The sequence below is a fragment of the Triturus cristatus genome, chromosome 6, assembly GCF_964204655.1.
Source record: "Triturus cristatus chromosome 6, aTriCri1.1, whole genome shotgun sequence".
NCBI classification, from domain to species: Eukaryota; Metazoa; Chordata; class Amphibia; order Caudata; family Salamandridae; genus Triturus; species Triturus cristatus.
In genome coordinates this window covers 164,817,264-164,839,329 of record NC_140589.1, presented here as the reverse complement: position 1 = coordinate 164,839,329, position 22,066 = coordinate 164,817,264, and the positions used below count along the sequence as shown (strand labels likewise).

Below are 22,066 nucleotides of genomic sequence, written 5' to 3'. Positions count from 1 at the left end.
TGGACGGGGTCGTGAAGCATGTGGTCATGACGTGGGTCAGGAAGATGAGGCATCGCAGGGTCGCTCTGATCAGAACTATTTTGATGACCCTCGAGGGTGACAGTACTATCATGATGACTATGATTTAGATGAAGTGACTGGGTTGTCCCATGGTTAGAACAGCCAGGGACAGGGCTAGGGACCAGTTCAGATACCTGTAGACCAGCGTGGAACTTATGTTACTGCTGATTTGCAGGGCTCAGCTAAGAAATTCTTGGTGGATACAGACGCAATGATCAGGTCTGTTTCTCATTCACTGGTCCCCGGGGCAGCCCTGTCTGGCCATAATAATGTTTTGGTAGGCTTTTCTGTTGTGCTGGTTGTGAGCCCCATATCCAAACTCCTTGCCCTGACTGTTGGTCCCTTTACTGTTGATTCGGCATTTTTGCTGACGTCCTATTGTGGAGAGAGTTTGATGAGATTGGATTTACTGAAGAAGTTGCATGCTACAATTTATTGTTCCCCAACAGGTGTCTATATGACAATGGGTCCCAATGTGGTTAGTACCAAGCAGTGTTTGTCCAAGGATGTGCCCCTCCCTGCTGAATTTAAGGATGTGCCGCCCACGTTGTGGGCTACAGGAGATACGGACGTCGGGCTGTTGCAGATAACTCCAGTTTCTTTTAAGATCAAAGACAATGCTGTTTTGCCTTGTATTCCACAGTACAAAATACCACAAGCAGGTGAGCGAGCACTATTGCAGATTATACAGGACTTGATTAAGTCAGGGGTTGTTGAAGAGATGACTTCAAACGTGGGTAATAGCCCTATCCTCCCCATTCTTAAGAAGGCACCCGCGGGTGCCTCTGATGACCATCCTGATGTCTATTGTTTTGTGATTGATTTGCGTGAGGTTAAGAAGATTATGGTCCCTCAGTTCCCAGTGGGCCCCGACATCACTGCCCTTCTGACAATGATTCCTTCCTCTGCCAAATTCTTTTCTGTTATCGATTTGAAAAATGCCGTCTTCAGCATTCCGATCCATCCAGATAGCAGACTCCTATTTGGATTTGCCCTAGCCGGCAGGAGATTTAGATTCTGTTGAGCTCCTCAGGGCTATACTGAAAGTACTAGCAGATATAGTCAAGCTTTAAAAGGTCAATTAGATTCCCTCACGCTTCCCCCAGGTAATGTATTACTGCAGTACGTGGACGATCTCTTGATTGCTTCCGACACTAAAGAAGGTTGCAAAGATGCAACGGTTAAATTATTGCTACATTTGGCTAATCAAGGACATAAAGTGTCCCTTTCAAAATTCCAATATTGCCGACAGGAGGTCTCCTACCTAGGTCACCTACTGTCAAAGAAGGGAAGGAGACTAACACCTGAACGCATTAGTGCTATTTTTAAAATGCCCATCCCTAAGGCTCAAAGGGATGTGCAAGCTTTAATTGGCATTACTTCGTCTTGTCGACACTGGATTCCTAACTTTTCCTTACTAACAAAGCTGCTGATGCAGCCAGGGCCGGACTGGGAACTGAAAGCAGCTCTGGAAAATGTTGGCAGACCAGCCCCCGTAAGGTGCGTAACGAGTGAGCGCATCGAGCGAGCCGACTACTGCTAGGGGGGTTTGGGGGTAGAGGTTCTCCCCCAAGAACATTTTGGAAAAAGAAAGACCAAAACTGTGCATTTTACTGCACATTTCTCATTACATGTTTAATTGTATGACCTTTCAAAGCACAGTAAATTGTAGATGAGGAACTTAAAGTCTTTAAAAGAGCACCAGGTTACCCAGTCATATGTACTCATAGACATTCTTACAGAGAACTTCAAAAATAGAAACAAGAGTATTAAATCAAGAGCACAAAGTATAAGTCAGACCAGCCCCCACATGGTGTGTAGCGAGCTAGCGCAGTGAGCGAACCTGACAACTCCTAGGGGGGCATTGGGGGTTCTACCCCCAAGAAAATCTATGAGACAGAAAGGCCAAAACAATGCATTTTTCAACAGATTTTCTTATGCAACTAACAACCATTGACAAAGCCAAGAGCTTGTTGTAGGTAAAATGTAACTTTTTGCACTATATATCTGGATACAATGACAGAACCAGCAAAATATCAGTTTGGCAGCACACTATGCTAAGCACAGATGTTTAGCTTTCATGTTTTTAAACCTCACAATTAATTACATCAGCCACGCCCCTTTGAGAGTCCCGTTTTTTCATCCTACTTAAAGCCCTGCCTGACAAGCCTCATCAGATGACTCTTTGCTTGTCCCTGAACCAGAGAGTGAAAAGCGCAAGGTCAGGATCACTCATCACTTGCTGATTGTTAAGGTGATGTGCAGCCAGGTCACGAGTTAGATAGATCCAATTCAAACTGAAGAGGCCAGCAGGCCTGATGTACAGGGCGTCTGTTACCAAGGATTGGGTGGTTTATTGGTCCTCATTCAGTATCTCACTTTTACCTGTGTGTCTTTTTGGGGATGTCATGTGGTAGCTGTCACAACACTTATTTGAACGTGCTCCTAAAACCATTCCTTTGTATCCTTTGCACATTTCCCACCACAAATCCCCCCTTTACTGCCCCTAGCATCTCTCATCTAGTTTCATATTCCCTCTCTATTAATCTTTACGTTAAATAGGATTTATATTTCACACTGCCCTCTCTCTGAATCATTTATAATCATTTATTGAGAGCCCATTGGCAACAACAATATGAGTTCCTTTCAAAATCACTGGGCCAATGCATGCTTCTATTGAGTCACCCACCACCCTTACCCCACTTTTCTCGCTTCTGCACTCCCTCTGAACTTTCTTTCTTTGCTCTTCTCCCCTCCCCTTACTCTTGAATTATACCAACCTTGCCCCATACCTGCTTTTTCGCCCATTGGTCTTTATGCCGCTGCCAACGCAGCACGCGCCTTTGTACATTTTTTACGTTTTTGCCCAATCATGCCAGTACAACATTACAACCTTTTTCATTACTTACTTTAGTTTATACTGTGGTGTCTGGTGTGGATCGTGTGGGCGACTCTGAGACCTGCTCAGGACTGTGCTGCTTCTTGAGGAGAACATGGGCACTACTACCTACTTTCCTGCGGTGTCGGACGGTGCATAGATCATTGGTCTGTGATCTGCACACCCTCCCCAAGTTCGCCCTATACTTGCGCTGTCATTGGCGGGGACATTCTAGTCCTCGATGGTGTGCGTGAACTGCCTACATGGATGCACCGAAAGTGTATGCAGCGCGCACCGCACACGCACTGCTAAATGTAAACAACAGTGCATTGTTATTTGAATTTAGTAGTGTGTGTGCAATCTGACCTTTGCGCGACGAGTGGAAGGAAGCTTTTCCCCACACGGACGTCAGAGTAAAGAGAAATAGACTGTCACAGACGGTGGCCTTCTGATTTTGTAACTGAGGGTTGATTTTACTAAAAACCAGCCCCCTTGCGGCAAAACCGGGCCCCCACCCTTCCGGCCTACCGGGGGATTGCCCGGTGCCCGGCATCACCAGTCCGGCCCTGGCTGCAGCTAACCACTAAAGATGTGCAGGAACCCTTGCCCTGGATGCCTGAATGTCAACAAGCTTTTGAGCAATTAAAGGTTGCGCTTTGCTCTACGCCTGTGCTTGGTACGCCTGACTATGCTAAGCTGTTCATGTTGTATGTACACGAGATGGCTGGTTGCCGCTTTCTGTCTTAACACAAGCCTTTGGAGGTAAGCAGAGGCTGTCTGCTTATTTTTTCGCTTTTGCTTGACAACGTCGCGAGAGCCCTCCCGAGCTCTTTAAGAGCGGTCGCGGCCGTGGCCATCTCTATCCGACAATCGGTAGGGCTCGTCTTTGATACCGATCTCACAGTCATCTTACCTCATGCTGTGGATACACTTTTGAACAAAACGAAGACACAGCACCTCACCAGTGCACTTCTGACTGGTTATGAGCTGACCCTCTTTGCACCACACGTCACGATCAAGAGATGCGCCACCCTGAACCCAGCCACGTTACTACCCCTCCCTTCTGAAAGTGAGGAAATAGACATGCATGATTGCATTTCTCGGACTGAGGAAGAGACGAAGAGATGGGTAGACCTGACTGATGTTCCCCCATCTGAACCCCAAGGGGAGCTATATGTCAATGGCTCCTGTTTCAAATTACTGAATGGCACAAAAACTGCAGCGTACGTGATAACTACCTTACACACAGTAGTTGAGACATCATGAGTTCCTTATCAATCAGCCCAAGCTGCTGATTTAGTTGCCCTTCTTCGAGCTTGTGAGCTAACTGAGGGACTCACTGTTAATATTTATACTGACAGCCAATATGCCTTTGGAGTTGCCCACAATTTTGGGTGGCTCTGGGCAGAGACGAGGATTCTTGACTTCACACGGGTTAAAGATCCAGAACGGCCCATTGATACATAGGCTTTTGTCAGCACTAACACTCCCCAAGAAGTTAGCAATAGTGAAGTGCAGTGCCCACAAGGCAGTTACTGATGATGTGGGAAGGGGAAATGCATTTGCAGATCAAACAGCTAAGGAGACAGCTTGAACGAAGACAAAAAAGATGTTTGTGGCAGGTCCTGCTAGATGGGTACCCGAAGTTATGATGTTTGAGGATAAACTGGACAGTGTGAATGAGATGCAGAGTGAGGCAACAATTAAGGAGTTAGCAATATGGCAGGAAAGCACAGCAGATTTAGAAGAGGATGGGTGCTGGACAGATAAGTCAGGAAAACAAAGGTGGATGCTGCCGGACGCCTATGTCCTCCCTGTAGTCACCATGGAGCACTGGCCAGCTCACATTAGCGCCAAGGGCATATGCAAACTGCTAGACCCCGTATTAGGTAGTTTTTGGCTGCCTAACAAAGGTGTGGGGTGTCCCGCGACCAAAACACTTCTCTGACATTGAATATACTTTGTTAGTGGATTATCTCTATGAGTTGACTAAAAATTTGCGGTCTATTCATCAACAGATCCCGGACACTTTACCACCGCAAACAGAGGTACCCGGACATGATATCCGACCTGGTGAATTTATCCTGGTGCGGCTTTTTCAGAGGAAAGGAAGTTTGGAGCCCTGTTGGAAGGGGCCACTGCAAGTGCTCCTCACCACCAGAAGTGCTGTGAAGGTGACCAGTCAGAATATCTGGATACACACAAATCACTGCAGCAAGGTACCATTGCCTCTCCCCTATGATAAGTGGGTGATCAATGACATTAGTGACCATGAGACGGAGCACGTGCCACACTTCATCCCTTCTTCAGATGTCCGACTGATGTGGGTGCAAACAGAGGAGGAGAACAACGCTATGTTAAATGAGGCAGTGCCCCGGAAATGAAGGCCATTCAGGATTCTCCTTCAACTGCCCCACAAGTGCTTGAGCTTCAGTCCCTTGGCCCCTCTTAATTTGATCCCCGGTTTACTGATCACTCTGTGCCTGGAGTGGCTAGGTACAATTTGCACCCCCGACAGAGGGAAAGTGCACCAAAGGAGAAGTCAGATTAGTAGGGATGGATTGCGAGGATAAAGAATAGGGTGCATGTACCATGCCTGCAGTACCAATGATAGCTTTGGGAAAGGGAGATTGGTGCATTGTCCAAGACACTGAACAGGATAAGCGGGGGGTGTCTTCCCGGAAGGGAGGGTGCCCTATCCTGAACGACGTGGAATTTCTTTCAAGGGCTGCGATCGCGCTGCCCCACCGTAGTACTCAATAGCACCACTGTGGATGAACAATAGGAGTCTGCCAGCGAGGCTCTGAAGGACTCTGTCAAGATTTTGCCCATCCTTTTGTTTCCTTGTTGCCAGGCCCATTGCAATGCAATTCTTCCCCTCTAATCACCATGTATCCTTTTGGTCGCCCCATTGTTGAGGAGGAACAGCCTTTTGCAGCACCATGTTTTGAGAGGGATGGGATTGGTTGGACCAGGTGGTCAAAAAGAGGTAAAAAAGTTTTTGTAGAGATTGTCCTGATTTTCCTAATAGCAATACTAGGAATAATTTGGCTTCTGAAAGAGAAATACCCTGTGCACTCTTTGATTGGAACAACACCTGTTCCCCCTGAACACATGTTTGTCACCCTGGCTCCCCACAAATGTGAACACAGAAAGACATGTGCAGATAATGTGTTCCTCCAAATGTTGCATCATGCTCATGGTACGTCCAATGTCACAAATTGCTGGATCTGCAGTCTGCTCTCTTCCGTAACACACAAGAATGACGTGTTACTGTCCATGCCCTTTTCTTACCTCGGGAGCTGTGAAGGCTGGTTTCAGCTCTTCACTATGGTATACACTTATTATCACTCTGATACTATGAATATGACGTTAGCTGACTATGAAACTGTCTTGGAGTATATACGTGTACATCAAGGGTTCACCCCAGGGGAACAAGGGACCCTGGATACATTGTCCCTGACAGCCTGCATGAATGTGTCTGAAATGTCACTGAATATTTTCAGTCCTTTCAACTGCGTAATATTACTCATGATGTGGCAATGTCAGTGCCGGTGGTTAACACGACAGCGAGTTTCAGTGTTAAAGGGAAAGGAAAAGTCGGGGTGGGGGTGAGTAATTGCAATCACACCTATGTACTGAGCGTAGTGCCCACCTCTCCTGCCCCCTCACAACGTTTACTTTGTTTGCGGGTCCCAGGCCTATGTTTGGCTTCCTCGGGGATGGTCTGGAATATGTTATCTCTCTTTTCTCCTTCTCCCAGTGTATATAGCACCATCCAATTACCATAGGGATCACCGAATACAATGCAGGGGTGTTCATCTGTCTCGTGTTAGACGAGTTATTGACACTGCAGACATAGATCAGACAGACACCACATTGCAGCAGTTCACTGATGCTATGAAAGGTATTGTTCCCTTTTGGGGCCCCATGTCCAATTGTCTCAATATTCGTAGACTCACCAGGGTGGTGGAAGGAGTAATACATCCAACTGGTGGTATTCTGACTAATATTACAGCTGAGCTCCAGGCTACAACACTCATTGCCCTTCAAAACCGGATGGTGTTAGACTTCATCCTTGCTGATCGGGTTGGGGCCTGCCGCGTCATCGGCAGTAGCTGCTGTGTATACATACCAGACCACGCTCCGAATGTGTATGCTGCTATACAGAAGCTCCATAGGCTTGTCTCTGACATACACCAAGAGAATGGTACATGGTCTCTCACTGGTTGGTTTTGGGGCTTATTCACATCCTGGGGTTGGAAGATTCTCTTCTTCCTGGTCGCCATAGCTGGTATCATTTAAACATGTTGTCTGTGCATGCTCTGCCTTCCTGCCTGCTGAGTCTGTTGTGTACAAATATTGATGCCTCGCCCCAAACCCATAGAACATGACCCTAAGAACAAGACTATGATGATGCAGGATATCCAGGACTTGTCGTGCATTTATGAGGGCATTTTTGAGTACTGATGGTGTATGTTTAGATTTGTTATAATTTGGATTTATTTCCAAGTCACAACAATCCCCTTTGCAGTAACGTGACAAGGGTGGTGAGCTATTACGGGAATGGAAATCATGTTATGCCTCACAACCAAAGTCCTTCATGATCTGAAGAAAAAAGACAGCACTCACAGAAAGCCAGTCCAATGTGCACTTTATTTCCAGTCACAAAGTGTTTTACAGGATGGCAAAATGGGCCTTGAAGCCTTTCCGCTCTAACATGAGCCTTGCTCGCTGTGTCTGTCTCGTTGCCTTTCCATATACGAAACGTGTCATCGCCCAAGCATACCTGGAGATAAATTCAGAATATTACAAGTTCATAACACTCAAATCTAGGAATAAAGATCCAACTTGTTTTTTTAAATAAAAACATCATAGTATTTATCACACCAATAACTTGTTGGGCAATGCAATAATTCAGTAAGAATACAGATAGTAAACAGTTGTTTGTTTAAAAGGATAAACGCTATAAGTCACCTTAAATTGATTTTCAATTTTGAATATAAATCTGATTAAGCAGAAATACATTTTGATAGGTCTGCTAATAGCAATTGTTCAGATCTATTTCACAAAGAAGATTTCGTTGTTTATTAAAACACCAGTTATCCAAATCTCATTCTATAATGTATGCCCAAAATATATTCCTCATCAGCTATATTTTCATTGTTTGATGGTAGCATAAATCTGTGGGAAAAAATATTAAATAGCATGTTCCTAAAAAAACAAAAACAAATATTACACAGTTACTAGAACAACAAATTAGCAAGAATTTTATGAAGCAATTTCATAATAGTTTCTGCCATACTAAGTGAATGAATATTTATGTCCAAGACTAACCTACTCAATTTTTCTTATAGATGGACTGCTAATTCTGCTTCGAAGTTCAATACTCATAGTTTTTTCCAGTTCCAAATATTTTATTGGCATTTGAAAGCAATATACAGTCATTTAAATGTTACATCGCCTTTGCAAGGCATTAAAATAAATATACTATAATACATAAGTAGTAGAAGGAGAACATACAGTAGTCATCGTGGGAGTTAGCAATCCTCATAGTTGACAGCTTTCCAGATGGACTATGTACCTGGATTCCAATTGCCTCAGTTCTGAAATGCTATCTACCTCTCTCGGATATTTGGGTAATCTATTGACACCAAATTATTAGAGTTTTTCCTAATCATATTGTGAGTGTCTTTGGAAATGTCTTTTGCACCGGGTAGTTATTATCCTCATCCGTAATGGCTTTAATGTATTCTAAAACATTTTTACCGGGATAACTGTACTCCCAATATATCTTTGTGTGCAAAGGTATTCTAAGATGCAAACCGAAACATCAGATCTGCATATAATGTGTTTACTTATGTTTTTGCCTTTATTCATAATGGGTGCAAAGTATTGGCGTACATCATGACTATACTAGCACACCTTGTAGTTTTTACATGTAAAAAATGGGTGTTGCATTAAGCCATATTGTGCCGTCACTGTTTATCAAGTGGCTCCATACCATGGAATCCTTCAAAGACATATTCTTTCTTTCTTGGAGCCAGTGCTAGGGCAAGGTGAAGAGCCAGGGCTTCACCTACTAGCGGACTTCAAGAACTGAGGAGGCTGCTTCGATGTGCAGGGACAGGATGCTCCAAGAGCATGGTAGGAGAAGACATGACTTCCAGATCTGCTTCTGCGTATGTGGGGTGGGGACAAAGTGGAGGGTCCATGAGTAGCTGAGTAAAGGTGTCTGGTAGGTTTGTGGGGGTTTACTTGGTTGTTGAGGTATGTGTGGCCTGTGTTGTGTAAGGATTTTTATGTATGCATGAGGAGGTTGAAGAGTGCTCATTTGTTGATAGGGTCTCAGTGGAGCTCTTTGAGGTGCGGGTGATGCAAGTGCAGAGTGGAAGGTTGTGGGTGAGCTTGGCTGCTGACTTTTGTATGGTCTTCTTGTTAGTTGAGTGCTAATTCTGGTGTGTTGTCATACTCCAGCTTGCTGGGGATGGGGCCTTGGTTGATGGTTCTATGAGGGTTGGTGGGGAGCCATGTGAAGATCGTGGAAGCAAGAGGCGGAGACTGCATTGACTTGACCGGTCATGGTGAGTTGGTTGTCAATTATTATTCAGAGGACTTCATGGGGTTCATGTTTTCATTCAGAGATTTATCAGACAGAAGGTATGTAATCTTCAAGTGTCACTGGTGCTGGCACTATCCAGGACGAGTTGTATGAGCACATGGGTGTAAAAGAAGGTTTTGTGTCTGCGAGATGCTCGTAAAAGAGCATTTTTAATCAAGATGATATTCTATGTACAGGGCTAGCTGGCTTCAGGCCATTCTTTTTTACTAGCGTGGTTTTACAAGTAGCGGCTGCTACAGAACGGGAGCAGTGGCATGGGGGAGCAGAGTGGGAGGAACGAAAGAGGAAAAAAGCACTTACCTTAATACCGCTGGTCGCCACCTCTCTCTCCTCTGTCCTCTCTGCAGCAGGAAGCACACAGCCTCCCAGAATCCCCTGGCCAAACACGATGTTGCCTTATAGCAGCGCTGTGAGCGCCATGGTTTGGCGCTTCAGAGGGGACACGTGTGGCTGGGGATGTTCTCCACCCAGGCTGTACAATGCAGGCTGTGGAGAACATGCAAAGTGCACATGATGCTTTGGCCGGTCATCATGCGCACTTAAGGTGCAGCCACCACTCCTCCTCCCTGTGACACGGGGAGCCGAGCCCCGCCCCAACAACCTGGCTTCAACTGCAAGCTCAATACAAAAAATAAAATGACAATAACAGAAAACTATTATCATTTTATGTTTTTTGTATTGAGCTTGCAGTTGAATCTGTGGGCGTCGCTCCTCCGCCTTGTGCTGGGTTTTACAAAGCTGGACGAATGTGTCTATGTAAAAGAAGCTCAAGGGGACGGAGGCTTGAAATAAATCTCTCACTTGCAACTGAACTGCCAAATTTAAACATGTCTGCCAATGTTTTACCAAATATTTGCGATACATATTTGAGATAAAATAGTATAGTAGAAACTCTAAGGAATGCAACACTAAATTGTAGGAGAGATCTCTTCAAATTCAAGGTTGGCTGCACAAATGATGCTTGTTGAAAAGTTAATGGGCCAGTTTTAGAGTTTGGCTGATGGGTTACTCGCTCACAGACTCTACCGCTTGCCCCCCGCCTTGTTACCAGTGCTAAAGGATGACACACACTTGTAATAAGGAAGACAGGATACCTGTCGCGTTTGTGATGGAGTAACCCAACCCGTCTGCCAGCCTCTTAGTCAGGCTCAATATTATTCAAATAAACCTGTTATCACAAATACTGTGTATCTTTTTAAGCATGGCAGCCCATGTTTTGAGAAAAGACCTGAATTTGGGTTGTAAATTATTTGGCAATTTTTCTCGAGGGGACGAGTTATATTTTCTTGGCATGTCTTTGTGGCAGGGGTCCTGATCTAAGGTTATATCTAAAGGCCTTTAAGCTTTACCAGCTATATCTATGATGGGAAGCACATATGAACGACAGACTATTAGGGGTAGCTAATGTGATTATGATGCACTTAAAGGATCAAGTCCTCACTGTGTATAATAAACGTCAAACTCTTCTAATACCTAAAACGAATGTGAACCTTGTTAGGCCCCACATGCGTTACCGGATCTCCAAAGTTGTAGAGAGGATCCTTACCATCAACCACACACCATAATAATAGTAACATAAGTGAACATGGTGGTGGGAAGGCTGGGCCGGCATTAGGCGTACACCAGAGGTCAATAAGTTGTAGATTCTGGATAAACAGAGAACCATGGGCTCCAATGAAACTGTGTTTTACCGCAAAGTTTTCATTATGCAGACGGAACAGAACATAGCTCAATGAATGCAAGGTATGTAAGATGTCACAGGGGAAGTCTTCGCCCTTTACCGACTGCAATTCATTTGAAATGGAGTTAATGTACAACTACACCAGGCTGACCGATATATGAAGGATGGGCCCCTGAAGTTTAGGACTTAGGGCCGGATTTAGATCGGCAGGTGGTGGATATTCCATCTGCTGAAATATAAATTCCATAGGATATAATGGGATTTTTAGTTCGGTGGACGGGATATCCATCACCGTTGTGACGGAGTAACATGTCCGCCAAGATCTAAATCAGGCCCAAAGATGTCAGTCAGACTGACCCTCTATCACCACAGGTAGCAAAGAAAAAAATCAGCTGATTCCCACAAGGTGAGACAGTGAGAACCCCTCGCCTGCTCACTGCAGATGATAATATCAACTATTCCAAGGTAGCTCCATAGGCGCACGGATGCCCTGGGGTGTGGGAACGGCGTTAGACACTCTTGTGTCCTTATTATAAACCCTGCCTTTCAAAACCTTAAACTCACCTGCTGAACAGTGTTCTTCAATGCTTCCGAAATAAAGTTCTTGCAAGGTGACATATTGGTTGGGCTTGGAAAAAAAGTGTAGACGTTGTTTTATTGTTTGTTCTAGCAGAAAAAAATAAATTTTGATGCAAAAATAATATGAGCCTCCCCCATCCATCCCCCACCTCCTGTCCGAGGCCTCTTGCAAGGGCGAAAAAAACATTTTCTATTTTTAATCTCTATGTACTATCCACCACTGTATGTATGTATTTATGTATGTATGTATACACGCATGTATGTACGTAAGTGGTATTAATCAAGTGCAAATCTAATTGAGAGGCTCTGAGGTGCTGCTCAGGGTCAAAGGCAAAACCTTTTTATTGCACAGACAGCTGGTTTGTGTACTGTTCCTGGATCATGATGCAGTGCTCTTTAAAGAATTGAGGGGCCTATTTATGAGCTGGTTTGCGTCACTCTTGCACCATGCAATCGGTGCAAGAGTGATGCAAACTTTAAGTCAGGTTTATAAATCTGGAGTAAGGCAAAGCAGCGCAAATCGCTGTGTTGCCGTACTCTGCACCAGGGAGGCGCTCCATGGGCCTTGCATGGGTGTTCCCACGCTACTCCCATGGTTTTTGATGCATTCCCAGATTTAGCAGAACTGGTAAACCTGGGAATGTGCCAAAAAAGACATGCCTTCCCAGGAGAAGTGTAATGAGGAGAAATATCTTAATTTCTCCTCTATGCTTCCTTGTTCCATGTGTGCTTCATTCTGCAGGACATGTAGATAGAGGAACATGCCTCTCAGAGTTGTTTTTGTGCAGGAAGGCATACCTTCCTGCACAAAAACAATCCTGCATTCAACACAGGCCCCCTTGCATCATGGTGCAATTTTGCCTGCGTTGGCGCTAGACTACCAAAAGTGCGACAGCGCAGAGAAAAAGGCAGTAATGCGCCGTACTGCCTTAAATACCGCACATTCCTGCCCTTTCCCTGTCACACAGTGCAGCGCAGCAAGATGAGTCGCTGCACTGTGGTGCCTGACTTTTTCATCATGAGGCCCCTGAGACTTCAGGTATTTCCGAAACTGGAGCAGAGATGGGCAAGCCTGATGGATACTGGGATAATGTTCCAGATCGTGCATGCATGGACAGAGAAGGCCTGTTGTCCTGGTTTTTTTTTTTGCACTTCTTCAACTTCTTCAACTCCCGTGTGATGTTGTCCTGGCTGCAGGGGCCGGGTTCCAGTGGTTCCGGACATTGTACTTCAATGGGCCGACACTATTCGCTTCTACCGCGGTCTATATAAGTAGAGAAAGTGGAGTTGTGGCCACAGCTGCCTACTTTGGAACTGGGGTACCAGGTTCGAGCCAGGGCATTGACTCCTGGCATCCTAAGACTTTGGGCAAATCACTTGATCTCCCCGTGCTTAAACAAAACAAAAAGAAAGCTGACCTTTTATAATGGAACTGATGCTCCTGGAATATGATCCAATGCCCTTTGGCTGAGTTTGCGCTATATAAAACTACCAAAAAACAAAAAACAACAACTGACAGACTATTGAAACATGCTGCCTTTTCAATACACTGCCGTTGCTGGCTTTCTTTGATGCTTGTGGTGCATATCCTGTCTTCAGCCAGACCGTAGATAGGTGGACATGACGGCACTGCATTTTAAGACGACAGTGACTCGGTTATTCATGGAAAGAAGCACTCTATTGACCAACAAACCACAGTGTACTGCTGTCCAGCATTGTTTGTGTTCCTTCAGTGGCCTTCCATCCCTCCCCAACAAACCCTGGTGCCAGCTGCTGGGTAACATTGTTATTCAGGAAATGTGTTGGACGCTGGAGTTTCGCAACTGTCCTTGCATGGAAAAAACAGTCCTCCAGTTGTATGCAGGAGAGTAAAGGGAGCATTGGCGACACAACAAGTAAGATAGTTGCACTTTCAAGTGTCAGAATGTTGATTTGTGACGAAGTCCCTGAATTGGAACACTGTCAACCATTGAGGAAGACTCCGCTGAAGGATGCAAGTCTCTGTTAATGTTTGTGGGATGAAAGATGTGCCTCTTACAGCACCAGTCGTTGTTCAATCGACCAATCATAAAATATTTATAGAGCACACAGCTGCCTCACATAGAGGTGTGCCGGTGCTATGCGGAGATTGCAGGAGAGGACTAGCCAGCCTGTAGAGCTACCCTTGACTAAAGAGCCTGGTTTTGAGGGTCTTCCTGAACTCTTGCTCCGACTCTATCTGGCACAAAGGAGGTGGCAGAGAATCCACAGTCTGGCGGTCCTGACCGCGAAAGACCTTCCCCCATGTCGAGACTTAACATAGCGAGGGACACAGAGCAGACACTGGTAGTTAGATCTCAAAGTCCGTTCCTGACGATACAGGGTGAGCCTAAGTTTAAGGTAATCTGGGTCCAAGTTACGGATGGCTCAGAAGGCCAAGGTCAGTGCCTTGAATTCTATCCTCTTAGCTACCGGGAGCCAGTGTAACTGCGTCAAATGTAGGGAAATATGATGGTGGAAAGGGATGTGTCGAATTAGTCTTGCCATCTGTAGTCTATAAATTAGTTTGGCTGGCAGCCCCAGATATAGACAATTGGCATAGTCCAATTGAGAAGTCACCATCGCATGGACTATTATCCTGCGGCTGTCCTCCAGCAGTAAGTAAAGGAACTTCCATATGATTCTCAGCTTCACAAAGCACTCTGAAGAGATCTGACGTACTTGTTGTTGATTAATGCCTACTATGAACATCTGTGTGTTTGACTTGGTGGGCTGCAATGCTGGCTGAGAGAGGTCAGCAGACTAGTTTCCATTTGTTGGTCGATGGATATGATGGCTGCTCGCAGAAGTAGCCGCGCTGTGGGGCATGTCGCCATTGGTCACAGCTCTAGGAAGGGTTTCAGACCAATGCGGAACTCTATGGCCCCAAGTGGGGAAGGCTCTGTAAGGACTGCAGTGATGAAAATCAAAGAGCCTACATCACTACGGGATTCTGACCAGCTTGCAGCTAGGCATGGGACTGCAGTGGTCAACTCTACATTGGTGGGGCTTATCCAAGCCTGTGTAGACGAGAGGAGGATCAGTCTGGAGTTGAAGATGGTGCAGAAGGAGACACCTCACGGGAAGGTAAAAGTTGCTGCTATTCTTCCCCAAAAGGGGGTGCTGCCATTTGCAAATAGCAATCTGGGGAATCCATCCCAAAACCTAATTAAGGAATTTGTTATTACCGGTCCTTCACTGGATTTCTGATTCTATTGATCCTTAATTGCTTATTGTCTCCTGCTGTTACTCAACAAGATATTTATCTACCCAGTTCACTGTCAGCAGGGCAAAGTGATCAGCCTCCTCTTTAGAGACAGACATGGTGGATTCTCGGCAGGGGGTGTTGGGACCATGGGCTCAGATAAAATTGAGGTCAGATTACTGGATATCAGGCATGGTGCCATTCAGGGGAGCCTCACCCTTACAGATGTGTCAGGGGAAACAGCACCAAACACTTTTACCTCACACATCAAAGTTACTCTAACTACGATAAGGACAAGTTGCTGACACAGTTGATGACACATGTGGCCTACAATGTACAGGAGGCTTTGGAGGCGTTCTCTTTGCTTTCTGAGATGGATGGTTAGTTTATCAGAATCGGAGGCTAAGGGGGAGAAGGGGGCAGAGAAGGAGGTTGTAGGATGTCAAGGCAGAGATCAAGACTCAAGAGAGGCTTTGCCAAAGGGCACGCTAATGACAGAGTCTTCCAAATCAGGGGGGCAAGCCAGAGGAGGCTAGGGCAGGGGAACCCATCCCACTCAAAACCAGCTAGGTGGAGGAGTTATTGACACAGTTTTTGACGAGGGTGTCTTACACCCATGTAGGTTTAGAGAGGGCGAGATGTTATGGGGCCCGGGGGAATTTAAATCAGTCCCACCAGTGAACATCATCAGAAACCTTCAGAAACAAAACTTAGACCTTCTAAAGTGCATACTATTGGCACATGGCCTCCACCTTCTACCTCAGACACAGCGTTAAATCAGCCTGCTAATTTCGAACAGAGTGAGCCGACACTATCTACCATCTATGAGCTCATTCAGCTCCACAGAGAAGAGAACAAGAAGGATACCCTATCATTGAAAACTACGCACCTTAAGACAGAACTTGTATTCCGTAAATTGTCTACGAATATGGATATTTTACAGGCTTGGATGTCTGAAATGGAAACTTGTAACAGCAGCCTGGTCGATGTCGCTCAGAGCAATCAAGCCCAAACGGAATGGCAGGAGGAAAGGCTAGAGAATCTATTTTCAAAGATGGATGACATGAAAAATTGCCTTTGAATGAATAACTTGCAAGTGCTTGGGATTCCAGAGGGCAATGAGGGAGACGATGTAAGATCTTAAATTGTCTGTTTGTTTAAAGAAGACTTTCCACATTTTTATGTGTGGTATATGGACAGTCTGATACAAAGGGTGCACCACCTTCTGTAGAGAACAAATAATAAAGGCAGAGCTGTGCAATATACATGGGCAATCTTGATTTATGTTAGAAATTTGTTTTGAAACAGCTTATTTATCAGGCCATGCGGCCTGATTTTGTGGTGTGGAATTCTTTGTGAGGTCCAATTTCAGCCAGGAAACCGTGGAGCAGAGAAGTCATCTTCATGAGCAAATACTGACCCTTTAAAAAGTCAGTGCTACTGTTTCCTTGGTGGAACCTGGTAACATAAAAATGTATTTTAATGGCAAGAACTATATTTTATAGAGACTCATTCAAAGTGTGACAACTACTTAGCCAATGGCAGAAGGATGTACATTGTCATGGAGGGGAGTCAGTTCTTTAGTGCTATACTTGGGGTTTGGTTATCTTTATGAAATAATTGGATTTTGATGTCTGACATGTTTTGGATAGACTATGTACGATCTTAATGACGAGCTGGGAGAGACTCTGTCAAATAGTTTATGAAGATAATAAGGCTGTGTGCTTTTTCTCTTTTGTTTATTTCCTTTTTTCTATCAGTGTAATTCTGTCGATCTTTCCTTCTAAGATATCGATCAGGGCCCTGGAGATTACTTCTATTTTACTAAGGGTGGTACGCTTGGGAGCGGGGGGTGTGCATCGCAGTGGTTGCTAGGGTAAAATTTAATTTACTGATGTTTTAGTGTGTACCCTTTTGAGTGTGGCCACTTATTGGGTGGGTTGAGGCTTGGGTTTGGTGGACAGGCAAGGGATTGTGAGTTCAGAGTTGAGGAGGTTATAGGCTAGTTTGGAAAATGAGCTTTCTCTGGCATGTGTTGGGATATGAGTGAGGGTCGTGGTTCCTTAGCAAAAAAAGGAATCTAGGCATTAATTGGTCAAAAACAACGAGTGTCAGAATACAAACATGTTTTGTTAACTTTGGTTAATAGTAATCATGGTGGCAACCAGGATTTGCATAGTTGGAATGTTAATTGTTTGAGATCGGCAAAGAAGATTGGGTTTATAAAAAAAGGAGCATCTTATGTTAAAACTGCATGTTTTATGTCTACAGGCGACACATTTGTCACAAAAAGGGCTTACAAACGTTGTCATTTTGGCTAGGAGTTCTTTGTGGTTGCCGGAGTTGATTGATGCCCCTCAGTATTGGGTTGCTTTCTGGTGTAGGGCAGGAAATGACATTTAGTCAAAGCGAGGGTGGATATCTTGGGCTGTTGGTTAATTGCCCAGATTAAAAAAAGGAAGCATTCAGTTTACTATATGCACCGTCCATAGTCCTAACCACAATTATCACTCATTTTTTCATCAACTGCTAAGAGAGCTTCATCATTGGCAGACCCCATCATAATCTGTAGGGATTTTAATGTTATCCTGCATACAGGACTTGATGCATGACTTATTGAATCGCATGGAGCAAACCGAATGCAAAAAACAAGGGGGTTATTAAAACATAATTGAATCATGGGCTTTAGTCGATGCTTGGCAAACTTGTCGGCCTGTGGAATATACCTATTATTCAGCATCACATCAGTCTGTTTCCTGGATCGTAAATCATACTTTGGTTTCCAATCTAGACATCCAGCTTAATCCCCAGGTGGTGTCAGACTATAACGTTCTTTCCCTATATGTTATGGGGAAGTCTTTTCTCTCTTGTAGGAAGCCCCCTTTGCTGGACATTTGATCGCAAGCTTCTTCTAGTTCTAGACAAGCATAATATAGCTATTTTGGAAACTTAGCTAGCTGACTTTGTGGGGACAAATTTGTGTTCAACTTCTACTTTTACTATTTGGAAGGTGCAGGAGGAGAAATTGGTGGAGGCCTGGATGTGGCGGGAGTTGTTACATCTGGAAATCGACTATGCCAAGTATATTAGTAAGTGGTTCATCATTGGATCAGTGATAGTTTTTGAACAAATAGCGACTATACAGACAACTCTTACAAAGGATACCCTATAGGGATAATAAAAAGATACAGGCTTTTCAGATGTTTCGATTTGAAAATAATGAGGAGATTGGGCATACTCTAGGCTATCAAATTAAGGACAAAAACACAAAGTCCCTATTGTCAAAATTGAAAATAGTGTGGAGGATCTAGCCATCAGTGCAGAGAAAAGAGAGGTCTTTCAGGCATTTTATGCTACTCTTTACGAAGAGGCTTTTTTGGTCCCTGAAGAACAGATTGATGCTTCTTTATAGGCTCCAATAACCAAAGCTGATATAGAGAAGGCAATTTAACAGATGGAACTTAGTAAAGCCACCAAACCGGATCAGATACATTTGGCATTTTATAAAACCTTCTTAAAGGCCTTGGTTCCAGTTACAGTCAAACTATTCAACTCACGTATTGCCTTATAAAAGGTCCCTCCATCTTGGGGCACAACCTTCATAGCCATATTCCTCAAACAATATAAAAAAAACACAGTTAAATGTGACTCTTATCGGCCAATCTCACTAGTAATTTCAGATTCCAATATATATTCACGAATACTCTAAATGGCCATGCTATCTCATATCTTGTTGATCCAATGCAGCAGAGTTTTATTCCTTCCAGAGATAAACACTCATATATCAATACCGTAATAACTGCCCGGATGTTTGTGGAGTTCAGAATAGACCTGCTGTGTTGTTCCTGTTTTATGCCGAGAAGGCATTCAACAGTTTCTCCTGAAGATTCTTGTGGCCAAAAATGCAACAAAAATGCAATCCATGGGCTTTGGCCCCCAAATTTATGAGGCGATTCAGGACTTTACACAGCTCTTTAACACACATTTTCTGTGGATGCAGTCTGACACAGATAATACAGATCCATGGAGCTATGAAGCAAGGCTCTCTTCTCAGTTTTTTGCTCTTTATTTAGATCCTTACATTCGAACACTTAAGACAGCTACTTCTCTTATACCACTTCGTCTCCAGAATTTAGATCTAAAAGTACTGGGATGCGCAGATGACATTGATGTCCTGACATCCTCTTCCCCAAATGCACTTCATTGCTGTTCAGTTGGTGGCTGAACAGGACGATGTATTGTCTGGACATAAGCTGGATGTCGACAAAACCCTGCTGGCGACCAATGATCTTGATTCAAGAAGTGATCCTCATTGGGTAAAACCTGCAATGTATATTGGAGTGCGTGTAGCTGTGCAGAAGGAGCATGTAATAGATCTTAATTATAGTGTGTTATATTCCAAGTCACTGAAGATTTTTTGTAAGTGGGATGGATTGCATCTTATCCTAATTGGGCGGCGTAATGTCATAACAATTGTTATACTTCCCTGATATCTTTATCTTTTTATTTCTACAATTTTGTATTTCATCAAAGCCTTCTTAAAAAAAGTGGAGGCTAGTAGGCAGAAATCCAGCTGGGGATATATACGAATCCACACTGCGCTAATCAGAATCTTCTGTTATCTCATCAGGTGGATGGAGTATCTTTCCCCTCATTGTGGCTGTATTATATGGCAGCCTTCACTTTTCGATTATCCACAGTTACGGGGGTGGAGAGTAGTCTTTCAGAATTCTTTTTAGACTATCAAGGATTGTGTAAGATCATTAAGGGCCTGATAATAAGTTTGGCGGTCCATGGACCTCCAGACTCGCGGTGGTGTTCTGCCTGCCGGATTACGACTCTGTTAGGTGTTCCACCGGTAGACCGCCAGTTGCAACAGGGAACCACTGTTCCCTGGTGGTGGTGCGGCAGTGGGGAAATGCAATATGCTGAGCGCGACTGGCGCAGTCCTGTGAAGCATATTACGAGTTCCTCTCGCTGCCAGCCTTTTCATGGCGGTAAGCCTCCCATGGGGATGCATTTGGGGGGAACAACACATGCCCCCCTGTCTGCTTGCACCCCCAGTTCCAGTACGGCATGGAATTCACAGTCCATGCTGTGCTGGAACATTTTTGCAGTTCCCATTGTGGTGCCCTTTTTTAGGGCAGCGTAGTTGGAAAGGCAAAAGGACCGTCCACCTGCACGAGTTGAACTCGGAGAGCTGGCGCAGCAACTTCAAAGTCGTTATTGGGCCCTAAGTACTTTAAAGGCTTTATCGACACCACATATTATAAGTAAACAAAGTTTATAACTCTGCACGTTTTTGATTTGGTGAGCCTAAATATTAGGAAACTTTGTGGACTCTCCAGATTGAACATCTACACTCTCATCAGTTTTAATCCTAATCTCCCAGGGTTTTTACACTGAAGTTTTTTATCCTGCTGAAAGTTTTGCAATTAAAAAACCTGGGATGGATATTGGGTTAGGGGCGTCTTCCTGATTCGGAGAACGGCAGAAAAACTTTGCAATTCCTAAGCAGGGTTTATTCCAGTACCTGCAATTCCGACGTTTTCTCCCGACTATTCAACCAGGACAAATGGATTTATCACACAATATTTTTTTTAATTCTTTATGAAGATACCTACTTGGAGGTATATGTGTATGGAATGAAAAAAAATCCAGTCAGGGTCTGGAGGATTGATTACTTGGTACTCAAATGGAGTCTGCACCTTGGTAAGGAGGTAACATGCCTGGGCATTCAGAAGAGCAATATGCTGCTTCATACCGTTCTTAATGTTTCACACATCAAAGTACATCAGTTTAAAATACTTAAATATCCTTACTAAACACCACTCTTTCTACACAAATGGGGTATGAGAAACAGCTCAATATGTTTTTATTGAATTTCTACTGGGGCTGGTAGTATGCACATTTTTGCTGCCTGTCGATCTATTAAGGCTTACTGGGACCATCAGGCACATGCATCAAAGCAAAAACCGGTCACAAACGGTCAGATTCTCAGAATCTGCCCCTTTGCGACCGGTATCCCAAATGCAAAAATCGCAATTTAAGTAATCTCTACATTGCGATTACTTAAATTGCCATTGCATTTAAGGAATCGCAAATTGAGATTCCTTAAATGCAATGCATTAAAGTAAAAAAACTAGCAATTGTGCTAATAGGGGGCGCAAATTACCATGAAGTTGAACTTCATGGTAATTTGCAAAAACTTTGATAAATTTTTCAAAGTTCCATTTTACACACACACGTGTGAGTGCAAGATGTACTCATATGCAGATTTCAGCGGTGCAACAGGGTGTCCTTTTGACACCCTGGCAAACTTGAAATTGCAGTCTCAATTTGCGATTCTCTAATTGAGAATCGCATATTGAGAATGTCTTCCCATTCATTCCTATGGGCCTGTAGGCCCATAAGAATGAATGGGGAGGTATTCCTTAATTGCGACACGCAGTTTGCGAGTCGCAATTAAGGAATGCTTAGAAATTGCTATTTATTAAGCGATTTCTACATGCATAGCCTTTTGCTATTCCTTATTAGCGAATCCTTATTTTTCGCTAATAAGGAATCGCAAATGGCATTGTTGATGCATGTGCCAGTATGTGTTCCGGAAGATCAGTGTGTCAACGAGGACTGACAAATCTTGGGATTCCAAAATGGTTATGTTGGGGCACTGGGCAAGCATTCCATCGAAAATGACAGCTACATACTTCATGGCAATCGAGGTGGCGAGGCTTGGCCTAGCTGGATGGTGGCTGCGAATAGACTCACCCCACCCCACGGCCTGGTGATAGAAGTCTGTTACTCTCTGTGGTCTAGGAATGCCCATTTTACAAAATGATACATGGAGGATTACGCTACTGTGCATCTGGGACCCTATTGAAGCTTGGCTGTCCAGGTTTGGAAGGACATGGGGTGTCTCAGGGGGCCCGGGCTATGAGCTAAGGCTATATCTACCTTATTTTGAAGTCACTCAGGAACTTATCTGGTTCCTCCCTTAGTATTTCATTAAATATTTTTATCAGG

General features: G+C 44.2%; 1 long non-coding RNA gene across 1 annotated transcript in view; it reads right to left on the bottom strand.

The window, feature by feature from the left end:
* Positions 1 to 7,625: 7,625 nt before the first annotated feature.
* Positions 7,626 to 22,066, bottom strand: part of LOC146816575 (uncharacterized) — a 31,905-nt gene continuing 17,464 nt past the window's right edge. The window contains exon 3 of the long non-coding RNA XR_014962461.1: positions 7,626 to 7,727. This is a non-coding gene — a long non-coding RNA (uncharacterized LOC146816575). The remainder of the gene's footprint in view (positions 7,728 to 22,066) is intronic.